General features: G+C 38.8%; 1 long non-coding RNA gene across 7 annotated transcripts in view; it reads right to left on the reverse strand.

The window, feature by feature from the left end:
- The window catches only part of LOC106486461 (uncharacterized), a 34,309-nt gene that overhangs the window by 19,349 nt on the left and 1,829 nt on the right, over positions 1 to 13,131 (reverse strand). For 6 of the 7 annotated variants that reach the window (XR_010885983.1, XR_010885985.1, XR_010885984.1 and 3 more), the window contains exon 2: positions 4,348 to 4,409. This is a non-coding gene — a long non-coding RNA (uncharacterized lncRNA). Of the gene's footprint in view, positions 1 to 4,347; positions 4,410 to 8,246; positions 8,447 to 13,131 lie in introns of those variants that run through there. The other variant, XR_001292877.2, reaches the window with a different exon arrangement.

Raw genomic sequence — 13,131 nt, forward strand, 5'->3', positions numbered from 1 at the left:
ACATCTACTGCAGGTACTTACTAATCTCCTTACATTACTGTGTAATCAGCACATTCAACTTCCTAATGTGTTTGCAAAAACAAGTCTTGTGGATATTTTATATATGTATTTGGATGCTCAAAGTATCTGCTTCAAAATGTTTAAAATGTAAAATATATGACAATAATATTGGAATATCACTTGTCATTACTGGCATATATAAAGATACAATCCTCCAAAACATACAGGCCAATCCCTACACTCTTCTTAGCACTGAAAAACACCTCATTTGAAGATGTCTTCTTTAAGAAGAGATCTACAAGCAGAACTGGAAGTAAAGATTTAGGTTAGACACTAGGACATAATATCTAATGATGAGGCTACTGAAGCACTGGAACAGAAAGCCTGAGAGTTTGAGAGAATCTCCATCCATTCAGGTCTTTAAGAGCACCAAAGTTCATCTGAATACTTTCTTTCCCTACGCCAGTACAATCTGTGCCCTCGGCGTTCTCCTCCCCAACTGATTACTCGGTGGTTCTCAGATTAATGGGGAGAAAGGGATACCCCATGGATTCTATTGTGGAAGAATGAATGCTGCAAGCTGCCAAGATGGGTACAGAAGATGTGGCTGGGAGAAGGTAACAGGAGGGAAAACAGTAGAAACACACTGCTTAGCCCTCTCTTTAACTCCTGGATACATCCTGCACTCTGTTCCCAGAGACTCCAGCAATGTACTCTCTTCCCCTCCACTCCCAATATATTCTGTAACTCTCAGTTTGAGAATCACAGAAACAAACATCTGTCAGAAATTATACCACTGTATCTGATCCCTAATTTTACCTCTCAAGACCTCTTCCAACCATACTTTAATATTACTCCACTCTTTCATGAAATACAAGGCCAACCTTGGCTAGTCAGTGTTTATAGAACACAATGGAAAATTTAAAAGCTGCAAGTTTTGCCCCAACCCTAGGTTTCCACAAGCACCATGAAGAAATGGAATGTGGGCAAGATACCATCATAATTCAGGAATAAAATGACACATGGATGATCTACACTTCTAAACAAGAACAGAAGAAGATCGGTCTGCTGCTAGAAAAATATATGCAGTCTTTAATTCTGTCTATGCAGCACTCACACTTCTTTATTTGCAAAGTATCTGTGTGTTAGGCACATGAAAACAAGATGGACTTGAGAGTCAGTTGGTTTTAGTAACCTCTTAAAATATGTGATAGTGCTTGCTTTTTGCCACATCTTAGTTCATAGAATACTTTATTTGAATTTTACACATTTCCTATCTGAAATTATTCGAAGAGCAGTATAGGTGGACAATTAAAGACAAAAAAGTATTAAAAAGTCTTCAAAGTAGCACCCAAAACAACAAAGAAGAAAGGACTCACAGAAAACATTGGGCAGGAAATCTCTACAAGCAGGGAATAGACAAAGGAAACAGAATTTAAGGCCAGCTCTCATTTAAAACAGAAAGGATGATCTAGCCACAATTACTGATCACATTACCTGTCAGAGAAAGGAGAATTAGTAACAGCAGTGTTTTAATTTCATAACAATGCTTTAATTTCTCTCTCTTTTATACTTGAAACAAAGTTTGACAATATCAGATTAGAATTCCTTGCTGAAGTTCTGCTCAACCCATTGAAATTCTGTTCAAGCAAATGCATTTCTGTATGCCATTCTGTACAATTCACACCACAGGGAAGGAGGCATAAAGCAAGGAATGGCACCTTTTTTTTTTCCCCCTTAATCACACAGCAGATTACACATAACAAAAGGGATAGGGCTGCATCACAAAAGATGGTGCCAAACAATTTATACTCTGCATCCACATTACAGAATTGGAAGCAATTACATCTCCTGAGGCACAATCATTCTTGGAGCTTCCTTTGGGACACAGCAACTTTGAAAAATGGCAGTGATTGGTCAGTAAATGGCAAAAGCTATTCCAACAGCATTAGCCCTTGTAGTTTTCATAGGCCATAACACTCAATAAACAAGGTGTTAGTAAACTGAAAGAGAGTTTTTATGGATGAAATACTATCATTTCCATTTAAATATAGTGGTGAGTTGGCTTGAGAGTTGGGCTGAGAATACCTGGTTCAGTAAAGGGCAGGGGGAATAACTAGTCTCCCAGTTCTCTCTCAGATCTGGGTGCAGGTAACATCAAGGTGCCTGCTTTCAGCTGGCAAGACAGGGAAGTTCACAAAATATTCCTGAAATACTAAGGATTCTGTTGTGTTTGTACTAGCACAGCAGTGTACACTGTGAGGGTCCACAGGGTTTCAGGCACTTTGGAGTACCGCACAGTCAGCAAAGCAATATATATATTTTTTAATATTTTAAAATATTAGCAGACAAAGCTCTGAAAATTCAATTCCTGTTTTATACATTTCCAAAGGCACTTTTCAGGCTTTCTAAAGTCAGATTAGTAGTAACAGCCATGACAAATCTGTTCTCTAATTTATACTAACCATTGTATCATCAACCTCTTGAGGTCAGATAGAATACTGGCCCCTGGATACAAGCCAGCAGATCCCCTTCCCCCCTCTTCCCCCCCCAAGCAATTATGTATTGTGCAATTTCATTGTCATTTGAGGAGAGTAGATACTTCCAAGAAGATTTCAGAAGCGTCAATGTAGGTTAAAACACTCCCTCCCCAATCCCACCACCCAGTCCCTTCTCCACCCCAGCACCTCCCCACGCACAACTTCTCCATTCTGTTTATCTTTGGTTTTAAACACTCTGAACAAAAATTGACTTTGGCTGTTCTGCCTGAACTCTGAAGTGTTTGAGCAGATAAGACTTAGATAATACGCTAGAAGAAAGTTTCATAGGTCCCTTTCCTCCTGGCAGGTAAGAGAACAAGGCCAACCATGCACTGAGGTTTCTTTTCTCTGCAGAGCTATTTGTCTGGCTTGTCTGCTTATCAAGCTAGGCCAGTGGAATTTTCACTACATCTGACCTGCAAAAAATATTTCAGGTGAAGCTTGCTTGTTTATACACAGTGCTGGGGAAATACAATGTGTAAATCTACCTCCTGCCAACTCAGATGTGCTGTTAGTTTCTAAGGCAGTTATATTGAGCTCTTCTTGCACTAAGTGAAAAAGGAGCTGATCTGAGATTCTTTCCCTTTATGGGAAATACATTCAGAATGATAGAAGAACTCACACACTACAAAAGTAGTAAGATATGTCTCCAGAAATACCTGATCATTTTATTTATATATATATATACACACACACAGCTGGGGCGGGGGGAATATATAAAACAATACACAAATAGTCACCTCTATTTCAGAATACTGGTTAAAATGGACATATTCTTATTTTCATATAACTACTTTTTTCCACTTAGAGGTTTACCTAGAACTAGACCATAGTACCTTGAAGGCTTTCATTCTATTGCCTGGTAAAAAGAATTTCAGAGCACTCTTTTCTCATAAGATAGTTTCTGCAGTCTATGGTGAACTTGCTTATGCTTTTTTTGTCATAAATATTAAGCTCCACACTGAGCTGCGCATAAAACTGAATATCTGTGTTTGTCAGGGCCCATGCTATATTTACGTATCATCCAGGAGATGGCATATGGAAGTGGCTCCAAACAGAATCACTTAAAATATGACCTTATCTTAATTCAAATCACTGAAATAGGAGACTTACTTAGCTGTGGTGTCACAAGACGAAGTCTTTGGTAGCAATACTTGATTAAAGCATTGGAACCTAATTCTATAATTTTCCTACCCCAGCATCAATGTACTCTCTTATGCTAGAAAAAGGGTTTCTGTAGCCATGTGATTAGCTATACTGCAGACCTGACCTTGATTAAGTAGATGAGTTCCCAGATCCATTTCAAAGTGCAGCTGCATAAGTACCTGGGCTGAGACAATGAACGGGGTGGGATACCACATAAACCAGCAGCAGGTGGCACAGGAGGTGAGGACAGGCCAACATTGCCGCCAAACACTTTGCATCTGGATATATAGCCCAGAGTCTAGTCAGCAGTTCATGTATATAATTCAGTTAGCTTCAAACTAACTGTACTGGTTGTATTGAACTCAGTACAGACTGCAAAACCCTACAGGAAGTTTGAGTAAATTCATGAGCGGCTTGCTTGCACTGAATGCCATGCTATGGTCATAGTGATACCAGTGACGTAACTGTCTCAGTACTGAACTAACAGCATATCAATAACCCAAACTGAAGTTAATGCTTCCTTGCATATGCCCAAACAGCAGCCACAACTTTGAATGAACTACTGACATTCCCTTGAACATTTGTGTCTTCAGCTTGAGGAGAAAAATATTTATGCTTGCAAAATTACAGGCCTACAATAAGGCCAGACTTAAACACTCACCCATTCTGTAGCTCTAAGATATTCAGGTGAAGAGGATTCCACACTCAGATACACCATACCTGCTGTCAGGAAAAAGAAAAAGCATGATTTAGAGACAGGGTTGCTGAATACATTATTTTCTCATTAATATAGAACATTTGCCTAAAACATAAAAGAGTGAAAGCCCTGGGATAAAATACCCTATAATCACAAAACATAACCATAACATCTTCCATGACAGCAGAGAGCACATAATACCTGAGTCCCAAAAGACAGAATCAACTGCATTTTAAAATCTTTATCTTGAAAGCCAAACAACCTGGCAAAACTTGAATATGGACTTTCTAAAGCCTAATGATGCAAAATTAGAGCCAGCTCTGAAAGAATAATTTTATTATTACCACATTAGCCATAAAAAAAAATCTTTCCAGTAATTATTTCCCTTATTAGTTGCTGCTTGACCTAAAATTCTTATGAGGAATAATATTCAGGGGTATGATTATTACGAGCTCTAAGGACTATAGTGCCATCCAATGGTAAGATGGTCTTTTGCAGCTATGGCTTTCTAACGAATTTCCACCTCTACCTGCTTCTACCACAGCACAATATTAACCTGACATGCATTCTGAAAAAAACACAAAGGTTGAAAATATCAGAAACAGCAAAATGTGCATGTGTATACACATTGTACCTAGGGAGCAATAACCTCATGCACCAGTACAGGTTGGGGGCTGGTGGACAAGTTAACCATGAGCCAGCAATGTGCCCTTGTGGCCAAGAAGGCCAATGGGATCCTGGGCTGCATTAGGAAGAGCATTGCCAGCAGGTCGAGGGAGGTGATCCTCCCCCTCTACTCAGCCCTAGTGAGGCCACATCTGGAGTACTGTGTCCAGTTCTGGGCTCCCCAGTATAAGAGAGACATGGCACTACTGGAGCAAGTCCAGCGAAGGGCTACAAAGATGGTTAGGGGACTGGAGCATCTCTCTTATGAGGAAAGACTGAAAGAGCTGGGCCTGTTTAGCCTGGAGAAGAGAAGGCTGAGAGGAAATCTTATCAACGTGTACAAGTATCTGAAGGGAGGGTGTCAAGAGGATGGGACCAGACTCTTTTCAGTGGTGCCCAGCGACAGGACACGAGGCAATGGGCACAAACTGAAACACAGGAAGTTCCATCTGAATATGAGGAATAACTTCTTCACTGTGAGGGTGACTGAGCACTGGAACAGGTTGCCCAGAGAGGTTGTGGAGTCTCCTTTTCTGGAGATATTCAAAACCTGCCTGGATGCGATCCTGTGCAACATGCTCTAGGTGATCCTGCTTGAGCAGAGGGGTTGGACTAGATGATCTCCTGAGGTCCCTTCCAACCTCAACCATTCTATGATGTATTATACACTCCCTCCACGCACGCAGTTCATCACATAACCACTGGTGACCAAAACTTCAAGGTATAGATAAGTATTGCTCCTTTCCTCTTCACACAGAATTCTGACAGATCGTTTCTTAAGGCCAGTTTAGCACAAACTCATGTTCTGTGCAAAAAACTCTTTTAACAGGGGCAGTGAGCAGAGTTTTTGGTATCCTGGTCCTAATAGTAGGATTCAGATTATCTAATCCCAGAACCTTTGTTTCAAAACACCTAAAGAATAAGCCTGACAGCTAACTTAGCAACTAGTCATGAAGAGCTCAGAAATCAAAATAGGATGCTTTAGCCGGTCACAAATATTGCTTTGCCATATAGCAGAACTTGCACATTTGCAAGCTTTCCTCATCAAATTGCTTTGAACCATGGAGAATGAAGACAGGATATGAAATACAAGTTGGAGGCTGGACAAGCACCTTCCTTTTTTATGCAGTGGAATTAAGCAATGGGATCCAACCCTTTCTTTTGGCTTCTCATTTTCTTTTCCAGTGCCAAATTCTAATGGACAATTTACCAATTAAACACTCTGAATCAGAATCCGTTTGGATCAGGAAGCAATGTGCCTCAGGTTATACAGGTTGGAATGATTTGGGGGAAGGACTGCCTTCCTCTCTAAAGTGCGAAGAGTTGTGTCCTGAGAAAATAAAACATTTTCAATTAACAAAACCTCCATTATTGTAAGGATCTGTGTCACCAGTAATGCCTTTAATCTCTTCTGCCATTTTCCTGCAACATTTCAAAGATTTTGTAACTTTCACTATTTTGTAAGTTAGATCTTAAATTTCATATAGGCTGTTAGGAAATGTTTTGCTGCTCTGGAACATGTGGGGAGCGTGATTTCAGGACTAAGTATCTATTAAAGGATCGCACACATTTGTAGGGCACAGGTCTGATCCAAGCGACCTTTTTCTTTTCAGCCCATATTCTAGACTGAAAATATATTTAAGACCTTCTATTCAACAAAGACAGGCATCCAAAAGTATGAAGCCTGTAGAGTCAAATGCAGCACTGGGGTAAACATGCATTACCCCCTTTGACTTCAACTGAAATTATTCAAAATCCTTAAACCAGAGATCATCCTCTTTACATTGCAAGCCAGGAAATGTCATAAAACAGACTTTCTCATAAAATTTCCAGTCCATTCATTCCTACTATCTATTTTATTCCATTCCATTCTCTACCATCACTAGATAGTGTTTTAAGAATTTTTTAAAAATTTGTACTAGTTCCTATCAAGAAGGAAAGGGTTCAGAAGTCACTGAAGAAGCCTTCAAAACAAGCCAAGGTAAGCAAGGGTCAATTTTACAAGTAGAAGCATTTTAGCCAAAAGTATTTTGCCAGTGGGAAAAGAGCATATTTCACAGTGAAGAATGGAAAGGAACAATGTAGAAAGTTAAATGACTTTCAACTCTTAATAACCTTCCATCACTTATAGCAAAGTTTTCAAAAAATACACTAACAGTTTTAAGACACTATGAAGGAAGGAAAATAAAATAGAACTTAAATTATTACTTGATTAACAGGTCAAGGATGGTCTCTGCTGTCATGTAGAGCCTAACTTAGAAAGGCAAAGCCTGAGATCCTACAGCATTTCTGTAAGAAATAATTTTGCGCTATACTTTAGATGTTTATATTATTTGGTGATGGGGATGGCCATGTTTACTGCACACAAGACAGCGATTCTTCTAGTACTTGTTTTGGAGCAGAAAAAAGAGTAATTATGACATGCAGCAGTGCTGCAGTCTCCTCAGCACCTTGCTCTTTCCCTTCCACGCCACCCCATCTTCCCTTCCTTCCTCCAGTACATTGGTCCATGGTTGAGGTGCTACATCTACTGAGATTCTAAATTTCAGCCTCACCTTTGGAAAATCAAAGGGACACTGCAAAGGGTAATACGGGATATCAAGATACAATTATCATTACAGAATCAATACTAAAAACAGTTTATTTAAAAGAGGAAGACATTCATTTCATTACATGAGCAGCTCTGCTCCTACCCAATAGTCTACAATAATTTTTCCAAAGAAGGTGTCAACTGAGTAAACAATTTCAGTATTTCTTTAACATCACACGGTATTAACCACTGGAAAAGAGTGACACCAAGTGGTTACTTTTAAGTATGCATACTTTTCTTTTTGCTACAAGTACTTTTACCTCTGAGCAGCCTCTTTATTAGAAATTATCTTTAGGGTCAGGTTAAATTGCTAAGATTTGAGAAGTCATAAGACTCATGCCATAAATTAGGTTAAAGTAGGAGACTACAGAGCTTTATGTCAGTGTAGGAATCATGTTATGACATTCTAAAGATATCCCCTGAAACTCAAGATGAGGTTATATGATCCATGGTTACAAATGTACAGATACCCGAGATGACAAATTTACCACAAATGAATGGCATATGAGATATAACCACAGTGACCTTCTTCAGCTCTGAACAGATGTCTGAGCTACTGCAGATAAAGCATGTTAACAGTAGATGGCACTATCCAAAATATTAATACCTGATTGTGACATCACCTTGCAATTAATCACGTTCTTTAGAAAATTTGTGTTGTTTTTAAATCCAGTTTCGATTTTTAATTTGACATTTGAAACATATTTTTTCCATTTTCTTCTCCTGCTCATCACTATTATCTACCCTCATTTTCCAGTCTGCAGCTTTTTTGGTTCCTGATATAGCTTATTTCCTACATCAGTTTGGTCCTGTGACTGTCCACATTCTGGTCATGCTACCTATTGGGCCATGTCTACAACAAAGGCCATAGCAAACCAGATCACTTGCAAGCTGACCTCCTTTCCCAGTCATTCATGAATATGTTGACTCTGCCTGCAGACAGAGTATCTGAACCTTGTGAACACATGTGCCATTCCTCTACAGAGCTGCGCTCTCTTCCTTCAACCAAGGACTTTGTTTTGTGTTGCACTGCATCCTTTGCCTAAGATGCTCTATTGCAGTGGAACTTCAGTAATTCTGTAGTATTTAGGGTTCATGGTCATCTCCCATAATCTCAATCCTTAAGCACCCTGCTTGCTTTGGAGCAGGGATTTTCAATATTTGCATATCAGGTGAAATTTTCTGCTGCACGTTGACAACCTGAAATTTACTTTCTAACACTCTTGTTGTACTCCCACAATCCTCAGTTTATCTCTTTTTTAGCTCCAAGTCCAGCCTTTAGAGAATCTTCTGTTTTCATTAGGAGACGAGGTCAAGCGAACCGCATACTTCACACAGATTAGAACCCACACGAGGCCTTACTCTGCAAGAAAGCCACGCCACCACTTCTGAAGTGTTTCAGGAAGAAGCTGACCTGGATAAAAAGATGTCATGAATTCTCCCTAAAAGATTCAATGCTGAGCCATGATTAACAAGTCTTTTTTCGCTCCCAACTTAACACACCTGTGTTTAAATATTTTCACATCTCTTTCTCTAATTATGAGTTAAAATAGAAAGGAAAGCCAAGATCAGGAATCATTTTCATGGAGCACTGCAAATCCAAGGTGGATACACGCAAACAGATCTCTCACTAGAAATAATATAACCATAAACCTTTATCCTCACATTCTTATCTCTGGATCAGAAGGAGCTGTTAAAAACAGGAAATAATTATTTGAACCATCTTTGCTTCTAAATGCAAAAGAAATTAGTCACTGCAGAAATGGAAATTCATTCTGTTTCCTGGTCTTTCAGAAAGAGCAAAATTCTAGTTAGTTCCCAAATGACTTCCACATTACTAAAAATTTCGCTGTCCATTGAGCCAGATAATTTAGGATCCTCCATCCTTTTCTAGTTGGAGACTTATTTAGTACTGCAGGACAATGTCACCAGCAGGAATTTCAGAAGAAATATCTTTGCCCTCCCCTCTGTTTTACCCTTGCTCTATCAGTTAAACGGCACAGTTTTCTAGGAATTTAGCACCAGCAAGCTATGCAAACACTTCCGTTGCATCTCCAAGCTTCTTCTTCTTTTTTTTTTTTTTTTTTAACTGAAATTCACTCATGAATTCAACTTTATTATTTGCCCTCTCCATGATGAGATTTTTAGTAACAGTTTATTTCAGTATCCTCTTCCCGCCATATGTTTGTTCTTTTATCTTGGCACAGGACAGAGACAGGCATCAGGAAAGCCAGATGTAAGAAAAAGATTCCTTTGATTTGAGAAGATACAGAGGATGCAGGGTTACAAGTCAGACTGCAGTTCTACATCCTGATTTTAGCACTGTCTGAGTCACAATGGTCAAGTCATTTCATTGCATCTTCTCTGATAAATCTTTAAGGGTTTGGAAAACAGAATTCTCTTACTGCATGTCTATGCAGTGCCTAGTACAGTAAGAATCCTTAGCTAGATTACAAAGTTTCTTAGCCAGTCTAAAACATTCAGTCTAAAATTCTCTTCCTAAACTCTTAGCATGCACAAAATTACCCAACTTTTGATAGAACTGCATAAAGCAGCATTTTTCTTTAGTCTAAGCCCAGGACTCACAGAAAAGTTTTCCACACTTACATTCCTTGAGATGCCTGAAGACATCCTCAAAGCACCAGTATACTACCTTCTGAAAACAAAGGAAAGAAGGAATTGTGGACAGGAATCACCTTTCAACTAATACTTCAGAGGCTGGATCTCTTATTACACTGCAGTGTGGCACACCTGGGTTCAATTCTTGCCCTGGCCCAAGAGAAATACATCTCTCCCATCTCAGCTGTGCCCTAACCATGAGATCACAGGGTCTGGTGTGGAGACCTGTCAGTCTTCCTTACTAAAGCTAAACTGTTTTGCTCAGACTAAACATTCAGGATCAACAGGCCTAAAATCTGACTCTCCTTCCTGATGAGCTAAGACTTGGGCTAAAGTAATTTTCTCCTTAACCCATCTTCATTATGACTATTTCTCTCTTTCTATGAAAAAAGTAATCTGGCTAGAGCATCTCACTCCAGACGGTGGCTCAGATCTGCGAATTTGGAGATAGATGCTTCTCAGAAGCCTTGACTTAGATGTCTAACCCTCTCAGAAGTATATGAACTAAAACATTTCCTAACAGTTTCCTACTTCAGCTACTCCCTACTTTGGTCTCTCATCCTGAGTCTCCACCAAGAACGCTATCTTTCGTAAATTCCATTCTTAACCACTTATCTCTTCAGGGAGCTTTAAAGTTAGCTGAGCCTGAATGTTACTTTGTGTACTTAACCGTAGTATTTAAAAAATACAAACTAAAACTCGTCTTTTACTGCAGAAATCACACACTGAGTTAGAAGATACGAAGCTTGATCCTTATCTTGCATACAGTAATGGAATTCGAGAATAATTTCAGCACAATAAAACTGATACTGACGTCAGCACAAAATCAGAAGCAAAATAGTCTGTTTACATCAGATTACAATGTCCAATTGCACTGGATTTAGCTTCTGAACTTACAGGTGCTTCGAAGTATCCAAGGCATAACATGTGACTCATAAGAGTCTTGTGTGATATTGTAATACGAGTGAGAGGAAAATCAAGACAGAACCAAACTTTCCACAATAACAATCCTGAACATTTAAACTACAACAAAAAAAGAAAATCAGAACAAGGAATGCCTAAGACGCAACACCAGAAGGACATATTAGAGGATGCCAATCAAGTCTGAGCTCTGTTTAACAAAAGACTGTATTTCTGTTAAATAAAAAAAGAGATGTTAATGTAGAATAATGGAATAAATATGTGCAGTGCAATAGAATAGAGTAGGTTGAACACGAATGACAACCTTTCCAGCTGTACACTGGAGATGCAGCCTGCTGGAACTGGCTTAATATAACTATAAAGTTGCATTCAAAAACAAACAGTGGAGAAACAACATGCATCTTATTTACAGATATTTTAATCAGAATTTATGACACTGGCTGTTTTAAACTAGGTCATCCCAAAGTGTTGAATATTGTTACCAGAAATGCAAATTAAAAAATATAACATGATTACACTGGGTAAGTCATTTTATGGGTTTCAAATTAAATAAAAATAATGAGTTAGTTTCACTGTTCTGCTAATGTTCTTTTTTAAACTTGAGGCCAGGCTGCTTCACATTATTTTGTGGGTAGCTACACCCCAGTCTGTATTAGGGGATATAGAAAAATTGCTACAAGCCCCTACAACTGTTATGAAGAAATAGGATGAGGTTGAGTGCTCTCACCCACTCAGCAGGAGGGATTCCAGAATTTGCTACTCATTGAATGCACTTGATGTTTCCCTACGGTGCCCTATATGCCCTTTACATTGTTTTAGCAAAACAAGCTGTCAAAGATCTGTAGTTTATTATTTAACATAAACAATTATCTAACTGTAGTGTCCAATCATGTATTTTTAAGTGTGCCAGCTTTTTACCTATGGATGTCATTGCATGTACTATTGGTGTATCTGTATGTAAAAATGAACCCAGAAGAAGTCAATAGTATATGCACCAATTAGCCATACTGTTCCGAAATGAGTCCCAATGGATATCATTGCTGCAAATTGTTCCTTACATCTTTTATATACGTTTACGTGTGTAATAGTCAATGAATATTTATAATGCAATTTACCCCCCCAAAATTTCCAAATATTACAGAAAATCATTCATTGAACCAGATCAACACATCTTAGAATGTTACTGGTCACACATCACAATTGTGATAGACTGAACATTTGTATAGAAACGCGAGATACACTAGCAATTTTTATAAACTCTTATTTTCTGGATTACTCTGTGACATCTGTAGCTGAATATCAATTTGTTCAGGGTAATATATGAGTTCTTGTCATCCAAGACAATTAATTCTATGACAACAGTACACATCTAGCAAAATATATTGTCAGTGAATCACTGGCTGAAGAATTTGTATTGTTTTTATTTATTATGCCCATTCAGGTGACATAAGCATAAAAGACTGTATGCTACCTGCCTTTATAAAATGTGTACGCACCGCAATAGTTCAACTGCACGTAACTATGGCATTACAAGCTTTGACCTGTTCTACCTAGGATCAGGTTTATGCCTGCATAAGAAGTGGCCATTCACAGGTTTCAGGAATGCTCTCTGGTGACATTATAGGGACTCATCTCTCAGTACAGATCATGGAAACACAGCAAGACTCCCCACATATGTTCATAACTCTTGATCCTGAAATAACAAGGAAAAGGGAAAGCAACAAAATTGCTAAATTTGTCTTTATGTCCCCAGATCCGATAGGTGAAGAATTCACCACTTCCTCCACATAGACTAAGGATAAGGACGCAGCCTCACAGCACCCAGAAAAAGAGAGAAGCAAGATGCAGTCACCCATTCTTTTGCTTTTACTAACAGGGAAAGATGTCTGAATGGATGGAAACCCTTTTGTTCATGGAACTAATACCATAATTGCCTAATTCCAAAAAATCAG

This window comes from Apteryx mantelli, chromosome 18 (genome assembly GCF_036417845.1).
Source record: "Apteryx mantelli isolate bAptMan1 chromosome 18, bAptMan1.hap1, whole genome shotgun sequence".
Taxonomy (NCBI): domain Eukaryota; kingdom Metazoa; phylum Chordata; class Aves; order Apterygiformes; family Apterygidae; genus Apteryx; species Apteryx mantelli.